General features: G+C 32.9%; 1 protein-coding gene across 1 annotated transcript in view; it reads right to left on the bottom strand.

Annotated features, from left to right (window-relative positions):
• LOC146999541 (uncharacterized) overlaps positions 1-14,356 on the bottom strand; it is a 385,339-nt gene that overhangs the window by 64,768 nt on the left and 306,215 nt on the right. The window contains exon 4 of the mRNA XM_085810271.1: positions 3,869-3,951. The gene's annotated coding sequence lies outside the window, so the exon portion shown is untranslated. The remainder of the gene's footprint in view (positions 1-3,868; positions 3,952-14,356) is intronic.

Raw genomic sequence — 14,356 nt, forward strand, 5'->3', positions numbered from 1 at the left:
GTAATACGGACAGTCAGGAACACATTTTAGCGAAACACTTAATCCAACTCAAAGAAATTATACCGCAACCGATAAAGAGACACTAGCAGTTCTGTTGTCCGTTCAAATATTTTTAGTTTATTTTGACAAGAAAGCAGTCACCGTAGAAAGGACCATTTGGCCATCGTACGTCTTTATTCTGGGAACAGTTTTCTTCTAGACTCATAAAATAGACTCTAAAGTTACAAGAATGCAATTTGAAAGTTAACTAATATTCCAGCGAAAGAAAATGTTTTTTCGAATGCCCTATCAGGAAGATAGTTAGATGACGAGGGGAACGAACTGAAGTTGGCTTTTTTATTATTTAATTAATTTAATTTTTATGTTTTAGATTTGCGAAAAAAAGTTAGATTCATGAGAAACATTTGTTTCAGTAACTCCATAATTAAAAAAAAATTATGCTTATTTGAATGATCCCGATAACTCTGAAGATCATGGCATAACGGCAATTAAAGACAGGGCCGCCAATTATGAAAGCATTTCTAACATACTCTAGAAATCAAGGAAAATTTGAGTTATTCGAAATTCATTCTTCTAGTTTAGATTTTGGGAATTACTTTAGTAAGGTTGTATATCTATAATTTTACTCTTCAGGTTGACTAGACACTTATTATTTATTTAATTCTGATTTATCATTATAATACTAAACATTAAAATTAAGAAAGAAATCACTGGCGTATTTAAGCAATTGCAAAGGTTGCGGTTCTATTATTCGAATTCTATTCGAACGGCACAAATAAGAACAACGAACTACAACTGGTCATCTCAGAGAGTTTTTTAAGATTAATTGCTATTGTCAGGTAATCGTGGAATAAGAAAAACAGTGCAGAGAGTAAGGGAAATTATTTATTTTCCATAGCTACAAAGCTTTGTAACTGAATATGTTAAATCCTGTAACACATGTCAGTTAATTAACTGTAAGACTTTGTCACTTTAATTCAGATTGGAGCGAAGTAAAGTCTAAAAGACTTTGAGTTAAACCTCCTATACAAGTGAAACAATACAAGAGAATTTATGTAATTTCAGAAAACGACTGTTTTTGAAGTTAGACATACTCTAGAAATCAAGCAAAATTTGAGTTTTTCGAAATTCATTCTTCTAGTTTAGATTTTGGGAATTGCTTTAGTAAGGTTGTATATCTAATTTTATTCAGGTTGACTACACACTTATTATTTACTTGATTCTGATTTATCACTATAATACTAAACATTGAAATTAGCAAAGAAATCACTGGCGTATTTAAGCAATCGCAAAGGTCGCGATTCTATTATTTAAATCGCAAGTCGCAATCGCGAAGGTCCCAGACTTTCTATAGAGACCACCTAAAATTTTCTAAAAATAGTAAACGCATTATGGGGATGGGAAGGTCCTATCTTCACCACGTTGAACTCATTAATTTTTAGTACCTTTTCCTTAGAAATAGTGAATCACTTTTAGATCAAAATGTTTTACATATTTTAACAGAGTACTTTCTTTTTAACTTTAGGAAATTACTATTAATTTTTTATTGAAAATCATCTTTAAATTTCAAGTTTTTGTAGAGTTTCGCTGTCTTTCTTAGCATATCAGCAAACCCCTGTGTTAAAGTATACAATACAACATAATATATGCAACATTAAAAATTGAGTTCTTATGTTTCATAAATATTGAGAAAAAGGAACACGAACCTGAAAAATCCATTCCGAAAAACAGATTTAAAAGTTTCATTGATATGTTTATTGGTAATTAAGGTTAATTTAGTAAAATCCTTGTTTACAGGAAGGATTATCACATTTTTCTATCTCATAAGACTCTTCAAGTCTCTTTTTTTCAGTTTTTATTTCTTTTTTGGCATTTTTGCTATATTCGGATAGTTTCCGCTCTCTGTCAATAATACGTTCTTTATATAAATCCTTCATAGTTTTAACACAATGGTGACTAGGGTTAATATCAATCTTGGATAAAGTATAATACTTTGTTATAGTTCCTGCGTTAAAGCAAGAAACAGCGTCACAAACTCCAAATTTTAAGGTTTGAATGCCCACAAACACATTTTTTGGCAAACGAGTCCCGATCACGCTATTCACAGATTCATTTGAATTTTAGGTTTTCCCGTGTAAACATTATTTCAGGAGCTCAGGGTTAAATATTGGCTTGATGACTTCCATTATTTGAAGAGGAACATGTATGTGCACGGTGTGATCATATGTTTCGCTTTTTACTTGGGCACGATTAAATCCACACCAACTGTCAGATCTAGCTGAGTCCACGATTCGGATTTTCATTGCTCGACAACAGATGAACATATTTAGCCCCAACAGCTTGCTGCGTATTTTGAAGGGATTCGACATTTCTTCTAATGGCCAAGCCATAAAATGTCTGTATCTTTACAATAATATTGTCAGTTAGTCTGGTTTTACCCTTTCCATCACTAAGTTCTTTTTCTTTAACTCATGTAAACGACTTCCCATTCTTTTCTGAATGTGCCCAATACACTCTAAATTTTTAATATGTATATAATCTCTGTAAATGTTAGATAACACTTAAACTCTTTTGAGTCACCATCACCAAGATATTTGATATATCGAGCATCATGCAATGTTTGAGATCGATTAAAAATTTCACTGACCTCCATTCTCCCGCTTGCTCCACTGTAATTAGCGTTCCATATGTTCAAGTGAAGTGACTGATTTTCTTGGGCGCACTTACAAAATTTAGACATAATTGCTATGTCTATCACTTTACTTGCATCAACACCTGTCTCTGTAACACCACCATTATGCAATAGATGGCTACTCTTTTGCCATCTGCCATCCAAAGCAACGCACAAATCTCTGTTACCATCAATAGCTGATATGTATTCTTCAGCTGCTGATTTTATTTGTTCGGTGCTCACTTGTTCTGATGCAGAAGTCACAACGTTAATCTACTGAGAAGATTTTGTGAGCGGAGGTGGTAAATTCATCACTTTACGGAAAATTTTACCAGCTGTTCGACCTTTCCAATACTGCGTAGAGCATACACAAATCTCAAATTTAAATAAAACATATTTACTTTTGATTCGGTGTTTTCTAGTTTATCAGTGCTGAAAGAGCATCTACAATTTGTGCAAAATATTTGTAATTCTAATGCAAGGTCTTTTCGCCTTTTCACTTGCACAGATATGCTTCCATTACGTTTTTGCTAGCAGCAAATTTATCTAAAATATTCTTCAGAACATTTAATGATAAAATTTCATATCCAAATTTCATCAAATTCCTCGTACCGAATGCAAGAAGTGTCTAACTTGTTATTTTCTGTCATCACTGTTTCATTTAGCGCAACACTAGTTTCAATACCACTGACAACTGATTTTCCAACACTTTTACGGTTTTTGAACAGACGCGTACTTCGTGGCATTCTAAACTAACTAATTAACTATATAATAGCAGTAAAATATCATTTACTAACAGCAGTCTAAGTGTATGAGACGGGATACGAGAGAAAATCAGAAAAAAAAAAAAAAAAAAAAAAACAGATGCACGAGCAAGCAATAAAAGCAGTTAAAACTCTTAATAACAGTCACAGTTTACTGATACTATTGCCAATCTTTCAATCATAAAAAGTAGGAAAAGTTCAAGATATATGTAGAGCATCAACTGAGCGACTATGTGGGAAGAGAGTTTTCTTTACATTCGACAGCTGTTTAAATGGCGTAAAAATGTGAAGTGCTTTGAGAAAGAATAACAAATTCTAATACGTCTGTTGTTTTGATAAACAAGTGTGATACATCAATGGAAAGATAAAAGTTTAAACTATTTAACGCAACTAAAAACAAAAAATCGGTTTTTTTCGATCGAACTTCACTTACCTAGTCCCCTTGCGTGTGTTGAAATAATAAGCCCTCCAAAAGTTGGGTGATGATTGAGACGGCATTTTCGTCAAAAATCCACCCTAAAAGAAGTATTATACTTTTGTAGACACTGTACAAATGAACACTTCATGCACATACTCTGTTATTCCTTCAAGAGATCATAACAGAAATATAAATCAAAAGAAGAGTTTTCCTTACGCAAAAATACGACGATTTTCTAATTCTAACTCGAAGAAATTAATTAAATTCTAATTCGATGATACTTTTTGTACTATAAAATTCCATTCCTGTTTTGTTTTTAAGTAAAGATTAGAAATTAAAATTCGTATCATAAAGGCTGCCCAGTGACCAATTTAATCAAAGAATTGATAGTTTCTTTCTGAGTTCAGTCCCGGTGATAGACAAAATTGATGTCATCGTAGCAGTGCAATGGAATTGCAGTGTGTAATACCCATGTTTAATGCTTATTACAACGACATTAAAGTAATAGATTGATCCATTAAAATAATTGATCTTGACATACAGTATGTGCGTATTTACTCGTAGCACAAAAATCATTCTAGAGCTAAGTAAAGATACTTCAGAACTCTCTTTGAATTATCTTCCCATCGTCAATATTTTTCATCCATTAATCTTTCTGAAAGCAATATCGAGTTAGTTTCAAGAACCTCAAGTGATTTAAGATTTATATTAAAAAAGAATAGGCAGTTGTTAACGATTAAAGCCTTCATGTCATTAACATATCAATACCAAAACAAAATATGATATGGATTGGATAACATATCAATACCAAATGACGAATAACATATCAATACAATGATGGATAACATATCAATACCAAAACAATAATGAATAATGGTGGATAAATGATGGATAATACAATAATACCATGATGGATAAATTGATGGATAATACAATCTGTTGGATAACATATCAATACCAAAACAAAATATGATATGGATAATAAGCTACGTATCTTTAATTTATTTATTGAAGCAGATATGTCGCCTTTATAATGTCACCTTGAGATGTACCTTAAAATACCCAATTTATATAAAAATTATATTAAAAAAGTATTCATTTATAGGCTAATCGTTTTGTCACGGTGTTCAGATTTTTTAGGAATTTGGGTGAAAACTATAATATTTATCTTTCACTATATGCTATCAAGACATACAAGCTTTAGTTATTAAATATATTGTTTTATCTGCCAGTGCTTACCTTTTTAGTTTGTCCAATAATTTGGTTATTAAAAAGTAAAATTGGAATTTTATCTTATATGAATGTTACTTAAAATTTCTTTTGTCTTTCATTTGAAATTTTTGTATGAGTTTCTTTTCATATTCAGACTGAATTGAAAAAGAAAAAGCGTTCTTTTTCTGTAACTTGCAAATATAGTACAGGGATATCATTATTGTTGTTAATATATTTATAGTCCCATAATTCGCATTGCTTTATCATTATTATCATCTCCTCATATCAGCCGTTATTTAGTTGCATTATTGTTATTATTAATAGCTTATTATCGTAACAGCAATATATATGGTATTTATTGAGGATCTACCTGTGTTTATTCAAAAGATTCAAACATATACCCAAAGATGTTCTCAGAAATGTAACTCGTTTATAAACCTGAAGCTTCCTATAACAGAGCTAACTAAAACCAAAGATAAAAAAAGATATTTATAATTCACATTTTTCCAAGAGCATTAAAATTGTCAAAAATCATACAACTCTATATTCCATTTTTCCACCTTCGGAGGAACGTTTTGGAACACACTGTAGTTTCATATTTTTTAAAACCCTTAAATTAATTTTTCAATTTCATCAGGAATAAAGTGAAAGATTAAAAACTCTTAAAGACCAGCAGGGAAAAGAACAGACCTTTAGCAGTAGAGATTCTCATCAAGATGTTTGAGCTCAAAGTCGAATCTGACATTTCATCGCTGAAAACAGATGACAAGTGTTACGGTTGCTTAAAACTGAATACTCCTTTTTTTTATTTTTTAATCTTACCCGTATTTCTTTACTTCTAAAAACCGTTTATAGTGTAAGGTCGGCTTCCTTTGACGCGACGAAAAGATACGAACCTAAAAATTATGGGGCAGGATCTGAAAGATGCGGGAAGCGTCACAAACGACGCGTTTATGACTCTTTTTTTTTTTTTTTTTTAATCGCTTCTTCCGTGGTCGGAAGTTATTTTTGAAGTTGTGTTTATCACGAAACGAAATAAATTTGGTCGCGATGGGGTTTTGTATTCACTAGTGGCGTTTTTTTCCTGCACAGAACGCTATTGTAAAAATCACTTATTGCGCCACGTCTACTTACAGACTACTTCTTTTGATTTTTTTTAAAAATGTTAATCATTCGTATCTTCCCAAATGGCAAGATCCCAACTGGGCTTCGGTTTGGTGTTTGAAGATCACCTATAAGATTTAATCAACAAATCATGTGATATATTAATCTGTTTTGATTGGCGGAGTTCGTATAGAATTATCGAGGAAATCGGATAGGTAAAAATATCGTATGTTTGTGATCATGTTCCGCATTAAAAATATGAATAATTATACTGATTTAATTAATGATCGCTGAAAATTTTCGGTACATTTTTAATGTGTTAAATCCAGTCATGAAATTCTTAGTTGAAAAATAATATTTCTTTTTCTAACTATTGAAGACCATTTTAAAGAAAAAAGATTTGGCAAACTGAACAGCAAAAATAGTTTAAAGCAATAGGAAGAAAATTGTTTTTTATTTGCTGTTACACAAAAATCAAAATTATTACTTTAATAAAGGAAGATGAAAAAAAGAATTAAGCGATAACTTGTGAAAATAACTAATAAAGAATAAAAACAAAAGTCATACTGATGGAATAGTATATTTCGGCAGTATGACTTCCTATTTTATTCTTTATTAGTTATTTTCAAAAGTTATCTTTTAATTTCTTTTTCAACTTCATCTTTCATTATCATTTGTCAAATAAGAATGTAAATATCAAGCAGAATGTAAAGTGCATAAAATGATAACGACAAAATTTATTATTATGAACAGAAACGACGGATCGTCATACATATATCCTTAACAATTCTGCCCCAAGGAACATAATCTTTAGAAACACTCTTATGAATTAGAATAGGGCCTCAGATATTCACTGTTAGCAATTAGATACTTTGTAAATTAAATGCATTTTAAATTAAATGAATTAGAAAAATAATATGAAGACTTGAATTATTAAAAACTGCGTATTTATTAGTTTGAAATCCCGAAATAAGCAGTTATAAATTAAAGATAAGTTAAAGACGTTTATATTACATGAAATGGTGATATTCTAGAAAAAAGCTAATCTCCAAGTCACTTGAAATATTTACTAAAGATCTTGTAATTCGTGCAATGGCAACATTTGCAAAGCCGCATAGCTAAACAATGCACTTTCTTTTTCATTTCAATAATTATGATCAGTTTGCAGGAGTAGTCAACAGTTTTATGCTTAATGCCCACTTTGTAGGTAGTAAAATTTTCTTACAGCCCACCGGTTCCTCAGTAACTTAGTTTAGTATCAATGCAAAGTAAAATTTTGAAATGGAGGCTTAGAAAAAAATATATATAGCTAAATTTAACCATTTATTTATACTTTGTTTATATTTATTTATAAGAGACAGAAAATTTAAGTCCGGGTAGCTAGGTAGCTAGACAAGGCATCGGTTCCAGCGAAATTGTTTCGGCAAGGAAACCTTCAGTAGTATAAAAAGGAGAAGTTTATTTCTCGAAAAAATTCCTCCTAGAATCACGCATTGTTAAAATTTGATAATTCCAGTATGCGCGCTACAGGCAGAGAACACCACCTCAGAGGAGTGGCGCAGCCTTAGAAATATACGGAAGCAGAAGAGTGCTGAGCATGCAGGAGAACGGACTTTCACCATCAGATGGTGAGAGTCTTGAGCATTCAGGAGAACGGACTTTCACCATCAGATGGACAAAAGCCTCTACCAACCGGCATTCAAGCTTAAAACGCTCATTAGTGGGAGGTAGACATCAGGTTGACGATCCCTGGTTTACAACATAGATTTCGCTTCCGCATTCGATTCTTTTTCAATAATTTTAAAGAGAAACAAAATATTTGCGTATTTTTTTATAGGTCAGTCATTTTGAAGAACTGTACGATCAGAGATAAAATTTTGGCTACTTTTTGCGTGGATTTTTTTCTTTACGTAATCATGGAATCTTCATTGATTATACGAAAATGTCTACTGACGATAGAATCCAACGCTCCGAGGAAGTAACACAAAATTTGGTTGAAGTAAGAAAACTGGAGAAGTAATAAGAAACGGAATTCAATGAAGAGCATGCCAAAGCTTTCAGTGCTCTGCAACTTCAAAGTTATGCAAATCAGATCTGAAATAACGCGAATTAAAAAATGTCAAAGCTGATGAAAAACCGCAGAAAGACCAAAAGGCGACGACACGATTCAGTGAAAGTGCCACAGATCAGAGGTTACACGGAAGGAAATAAGAGAACTGTTCAGAAGCTACTGAATATATAGGTAATCGCTGCTGAGATAATGAAATGCTCTTCTTCAATTCAGAAGCGATGCAAGAAAAAGGATCTTATAATAAATCCCTTATCCAGCACCTAAGAAGGCTCAAGTTACGGTCAAAGCAGTGACACAAGAATTTTCTGTGTACGCTAAAGAAAATGAACTCTTACAAAAATTATGAAAATTAGAATTTCCATCAATAAAGTAGTTTACTTGAAAGAAAGACAGTTTCAACACTGACAAATGACATAATTTCTCTGCTGATATCCTCCCGTACGGATGAAGGAAGGATCATGTTATACCAACTTGTTGCAATACCTGGAAATGAGAACTAGGAAATAAAAGCTTGGGAAAACGCCGATGATTTGCTTCCGTTACCAAGCTTTAGCTATGAGCAACTAAGATACCTTGATCATTTGAGATGCTTAAAAAGCGGTCAAAATAGTTTGACATACACGTGCGAAAGGAAGCATGGGGAAAAGCTTGTGATGCCTGCTTACAATGGTAAACCGCTCAATGAACCATAGACTTTGTTCACAGTTTCCAAAAAACTTAGGAAAGCGTACCATTTTAAAGAAAATATCACCCGCACCTGCAACTCCTGCTATAGATAGAAATTCAACTAAGAATGTCTTTCTGGAACCATATTCCAGTAGCCAAAGCTCCGGTAGCTTCTTTCCTGTGAGAGAGTGATCACTGAAATCTTACAGATTTTATATGATCCCTCACTAAAATCCTGCGAGATCTTAGCAATTATAGCATCAAAAACCAAGAATACAAACTCCCCATTTTGCAAGTTAAAACTTGCTCAAAAAGTGGTAGAGCTTCTAGAAGGTATTGAACTTGGAAACACGTTGTAACAGTGTTATTTTCTATTGGTCAGTGATGAATTTCTCCATCCTCGGCGCCCGGATTTTATTTGCCTATTGTTATTTGGAGAAATTTTATTTTAAAAGTCTTATATGAGGGATTTTTAATATAGAAATTAATCATATCACATCTAAACAAGGCATCAAGGCTATTTATTTCACCTCTGCTAGCAAAAATTTACAACGGACAGTAATGTAACATCCTTTTATCAAAGTAAAATCTCAATCATTTCCAGCATCACAAAACCTGATGTGGACTCCAAATTACTTCCTTGTATATCCTTGTATCCTTCCTTGTATTATACATACTTTTTTGCTATATTTATTTCATCGATTTAGTTTAATTTAATTAACCGATTACTCAAAAATGTGAAATGACGTATTGACATACAAGCGAGGAAAGTGAAAATGGCATAAAAAATTTTAGATTTTGAAATTGAATATCCAGGTCAAATTTTGTCGGATAGCAGTCAAACTTCTTGTAATTTTATTTTTTTTTTTACAACGGGTACACAACTTTCTCAGATATAAAGTATTGGAACCAGAAGATCGCATTAAAAGTTAAATTTCGTTATTTGTCGATAATGAATTCTTTTTAAAATTTGACATTGCGAAAGCATGGATATTTTCATCATTTAAAGCACTTCTGCAATTGGAAATGCTTCACTAGACCAACGATTGCGAAAACAAAGGCCGGGTAAGGAAGTGGGTATATATATCAGCCCTTCTCAGAAAGACAAACATCCTCCAATCTGTTGATGCTACACATCAGAGGTTACCGAAAAAAGAAATCAGATAACTACTCAGAAGAAACTATTGAAGATAGATATATATACACACACACACTCGTTTGATATTTCCGATTGCAATAGAAAAAGAGAGGTGCACAACTAGATGTTAAAGCAGTACCATATACAAAATTTCAACATTCTACAGCAAATAGCTGTTATGCGAGATGCATACATACATACGTAAAGACGTCACGAAACAAAATCTGTTCTGAATCTATTTTACAATTCATTTTGGAAAAATAGAGTTTTGCGTAATGTCCGTACATGCAAACATCACGCAAAAAAATTGTTCGAATGAATCCGGGAACTGTCAAAATGGATATTTCCGTTGAAATATGATACCTGAAATATTTCAAGTTAACACTACTTCCTTTATTTCGCATAAGGAACAAAAAGCGTTATTTACGTGACACGAAGAAAATGTTAATTTTGATCATCCACTCTGATTATTCAGTTGACCTGGAAAATTTCCATTTGCATATCTGATAAGCTATTTAATTAATCTTTCATACCGAAAATGTAAATTGCTACCTGGGATATGCCGTAGAATCTGAAAATTTGTAGATTCTTAAAAAATATATCTCCTTCCTAGAAACATACTGTTGTAAATTTCTGTAAATATTTAAATTCACTGGATTACATTGTTTTTTTTTTTTTTTTCAGTATTGTTATAATATTGTGTATTGTTTTATTTAATCATTGGCTGTTTTAAAGATAATAGTTTTACGGTTTAAGTTCTATGTAATTGAATTTCTGGTCATGTGCTTCCCAATTAAGTATTTATTTCTTATATACAATTGTAGATCTTTCAGGTCTCAGGCCAACAACGTTTAAATTGTAAAAATAGCTCAAGCAGAATGCGGGATTTGTACAAATACGCTTCTGATGGTTCTTTAGATTCAACTTGACAACAAAAGTGTTAACTTTGTTACGACAACACTTGCCACTTAGCTTAACAACACTTAGCGATTTCTTGCTAACTTAATAACCATATGAAAAAATTGCTAGAAGACATTTTTAGGAACTGATTTTTCCCGAAGCTTTCCGCAGCCTGCGATACATAATACCCCTGCCCAGGGTTGTAACTAGGATTTAATTTCAGAAGGGGAGGATGTGACTTTTATCTAAAATTAATATTTTTGCAACTGTATTCCATTTATAAACCGAAACTGTGGAGGATCAAACCACCCTAAATGCAGCCACACCCTGGCCGCGACGTATCATATAAATACGGCACTGAGAGCCAGAGGTAAATGGTTTTTGACCATAGATAATTCGAAAACTGTAATCCTTGGCCTTGGAGGGTCAGTTGTTGATCAGCTGTGAGAGCTAGCGGCCCAGAGAGAGTTATCTGAATTACGTTTGTGAGTGATTTGGGAAATTTACGATAATTCTCGTACGCTAAGGAGCGTAATGTTCGCATTCCCACTGATCTGTCTACAGCTATTTATTTCATTGTGCCATTACGTTTTTACAGTAAATTGTCAGTTTGTTCCTGCTCATCTGGAGCGATTATTTAAAGATACAGCCACAAACCCGTAGTCAGCAAAAATATTAAATTAGGGCTTATGATGAAATTCTTTAATGCCAAGAAGGTATTTAACACAAATTAAGCATCTTTCCTGCATTCAATTAAGTTAGGTTACTGAATATAGCAAACCACACGAGAGCTATTTGCCTAAAGGAAAGGATGCCTTTGCGGAGGACTTTGCTAAGGAAAACTATTTCGCATTTACTTTAAACATATAGAAAACAACGAAAACTAACCATACAGCCAGTCCTTTCGCATACAAACAAACAAAGGTTTAATTTCCAGTATTCAGCAGTTTTACCCGTTCGATGACTGGAGGTGTTTTCTGAATGGAATTTTGATAAGCATTAAATGTAGTTAAAAAGTGCTGCATGGCAGATTTTTTAAAATATTTATTCAAATTTTTTAGACTTTGCAAAATAGCAACAGTTACCAAGTTTCGTGCTTGATTAATGCATAATATTCTAACGGTTCAAATTTTTTTTTTTAAATTCTTTATTTTTATTAAGACTATTTTAAATTCCTTCTTTTCCTAAATGTTTCTAATGTCAACAAAGATAACTGAGTTTTTCTTGCCCAAGCAGAGGTCATCACGAAAATTGTCCATAATCTAGAATTATGGCTTAACAGTGCTTAATCATATTTGCCACTTTAAATAGTTAGATTATATTAAAACATAGAGAGATCTTTTTAAAACGACCATGACGATTCAGATGATTTGAGTCATCTGTGAGGATGTTTGTCTTAGTATATGGGGACACTCTGTATCGATGTTTATGCTGTCAAAAATACTGAGACCCGCCTGAGATAACCACTGACCTGACTTTGTTGTAAAAGTCTTAGAGTGTTAATAGTCATCCTGGCAGAAGGGAATATTTCCTCCGTGTAAAAATATAAATATTACATGGGCATACAAGGCCTGTGTATAAGCATAGATATGTTAATTACAAACATTGTCTTGTACAAGTTACATATGATAGTTGCATAAAATCATGACAGTTACGTGTACATTTAAACATTATCTGAATTCATATTTACAATACTTTTACTGAGATAATCAAAGTAAACCTGTAGTTCATTTACACATTGACCGGATTTTCAATATCATTTAAACTGCTTTACAATATTATTTTTATCAAGTACATTCAAACTGGATAGTAATATGCTTACATTACAATACTTTTGCTCTTACAGTCCTGTTACTATTCTACCGGGTGAGCTATTTTTATAGTGTTGATTTTCAGTTGTTGTATTGCTATTAAATTATTACTATTAAATTGAAATTTAATAGCAATAAATTATTGCTATAGTTTAAGTTATTGTTATTAAATTGAAGTATTGCTATTAAATTAAAGTTGTGAATTGCTATTAAAATTATGCTGCGAAGATACAATTCTCAAGGGGGGGGAGAATTTCTTAGTACCTTGCTGAGCATAGCCTGATCACCTCCTCTATTTTAGTTTTCGTTTGCTTGTTGCCGCAGGTATTATCCGCCCATTGCGGTCAGTATTCACTGCTTGGCATTTTTAAATGCAGTTTATCGGTTTGTGGGCAGTTGAAGAGGAAGTGATCTGCATCACCTACCGCACCATATTCACACAATTCTGATGCTCGTTTGCCGAATCTCTTAAGATAATGTGGGAAGGGACCAGGGCCAGTATAGAATTAAGTTTGTGCTCCGCTGTATGTATTAATTGAACATGTATGTCAAAAATACTGGTCACTTTATAAGTAATCGCCACGAGAGATTCCTCTGTACATGAAATTTTGTTTACTGGTGAATCCATAACGATATCAGTGAATTACGATGACAATAACTTGACGCCAATATGTACAAAGGACAAAATTCAACGGAAGAATTAGCTCAAATAAGCATGAAATTTAATGTTGGTTGCTATCGCGTTAAAACTCAATCCATTATAGTGTTCTTATTGCCACTAACACGTACTTCCAGTAGTAGCTGGTTTCTGCTCGATTCCTAATGGAAGCACAGGAAAAAAGTATGTAAAACACTACCTCTGTTTTTTCAAGCAAGTACTCCTACTTCCCAGTGTAACTCTACAATTTCTGCGCGTGTTAATAATAACTGTAAAGTAGGACTGAGTTCCAAAGAAGCTGCAATCGGCAACAACTTTAATGACCAGTTTCTTCATTTGCTTATAGTCTGAACTTGTATTAGAAAATAGCATCCAGTATTGGAGCAACGAAGTTACAGTATTTTGTAGATCGGTTACCATATCTTAAATGATGTGTGTAAAAGCTAAGATTGGTTGACAAACGGAAAATGTTAAAATGTCTTCCGAATTAGTGCGTGCAACGTACAGAATGAGACAGAAAAGAAAACATGAAACAATCCGAAGCGTAAACGTATGAGTCATGAACAAATACTCATAACGAAGCGGAATGGGGGGAGGTTGGAAAATAAACAAAGGTGAGGAATGAAAGACGCGATGAAAGGAATTTTGGCAGCGAGTGATGAATGGGACAACACCTGATGGGAGCGCCGACAAGTAGAAATCGTTCCGGGGATAGAAATGGACAGCTCGGTGAAAGAGTCGTACTCTCGCCAGCGCTGTTTAGCACGCTCAAGGAAACGTACTTAAAAGTGTTTAATTTGAAATGTCGAAGAGTCGTTCTCTATTTTAATGTTAATCATATTTATTGACGTTTAATGATTTCATTTGATTTTCATGTTACACACATCAGCATTTTAATTAATTCAGGTAAAGATTGCTAAGGGTTTAGAGAATTAAAACATTT

The sequence above is a fragment of the Stegodyphus dumicola genome, chromosome 1 (genome assembly GCF_044657685.1).
Source record: "Stegodyphus dumicola isolate Sdum_Otavi_A_Nest chromosome 1, ASM4465768v1".
Lineage (NCBI taxonomy): Eukaryota > Metazoa > Arthropoda > Arachnida > Araneae > Eresidae > Stegodyphus > Stegodyphus dumicola.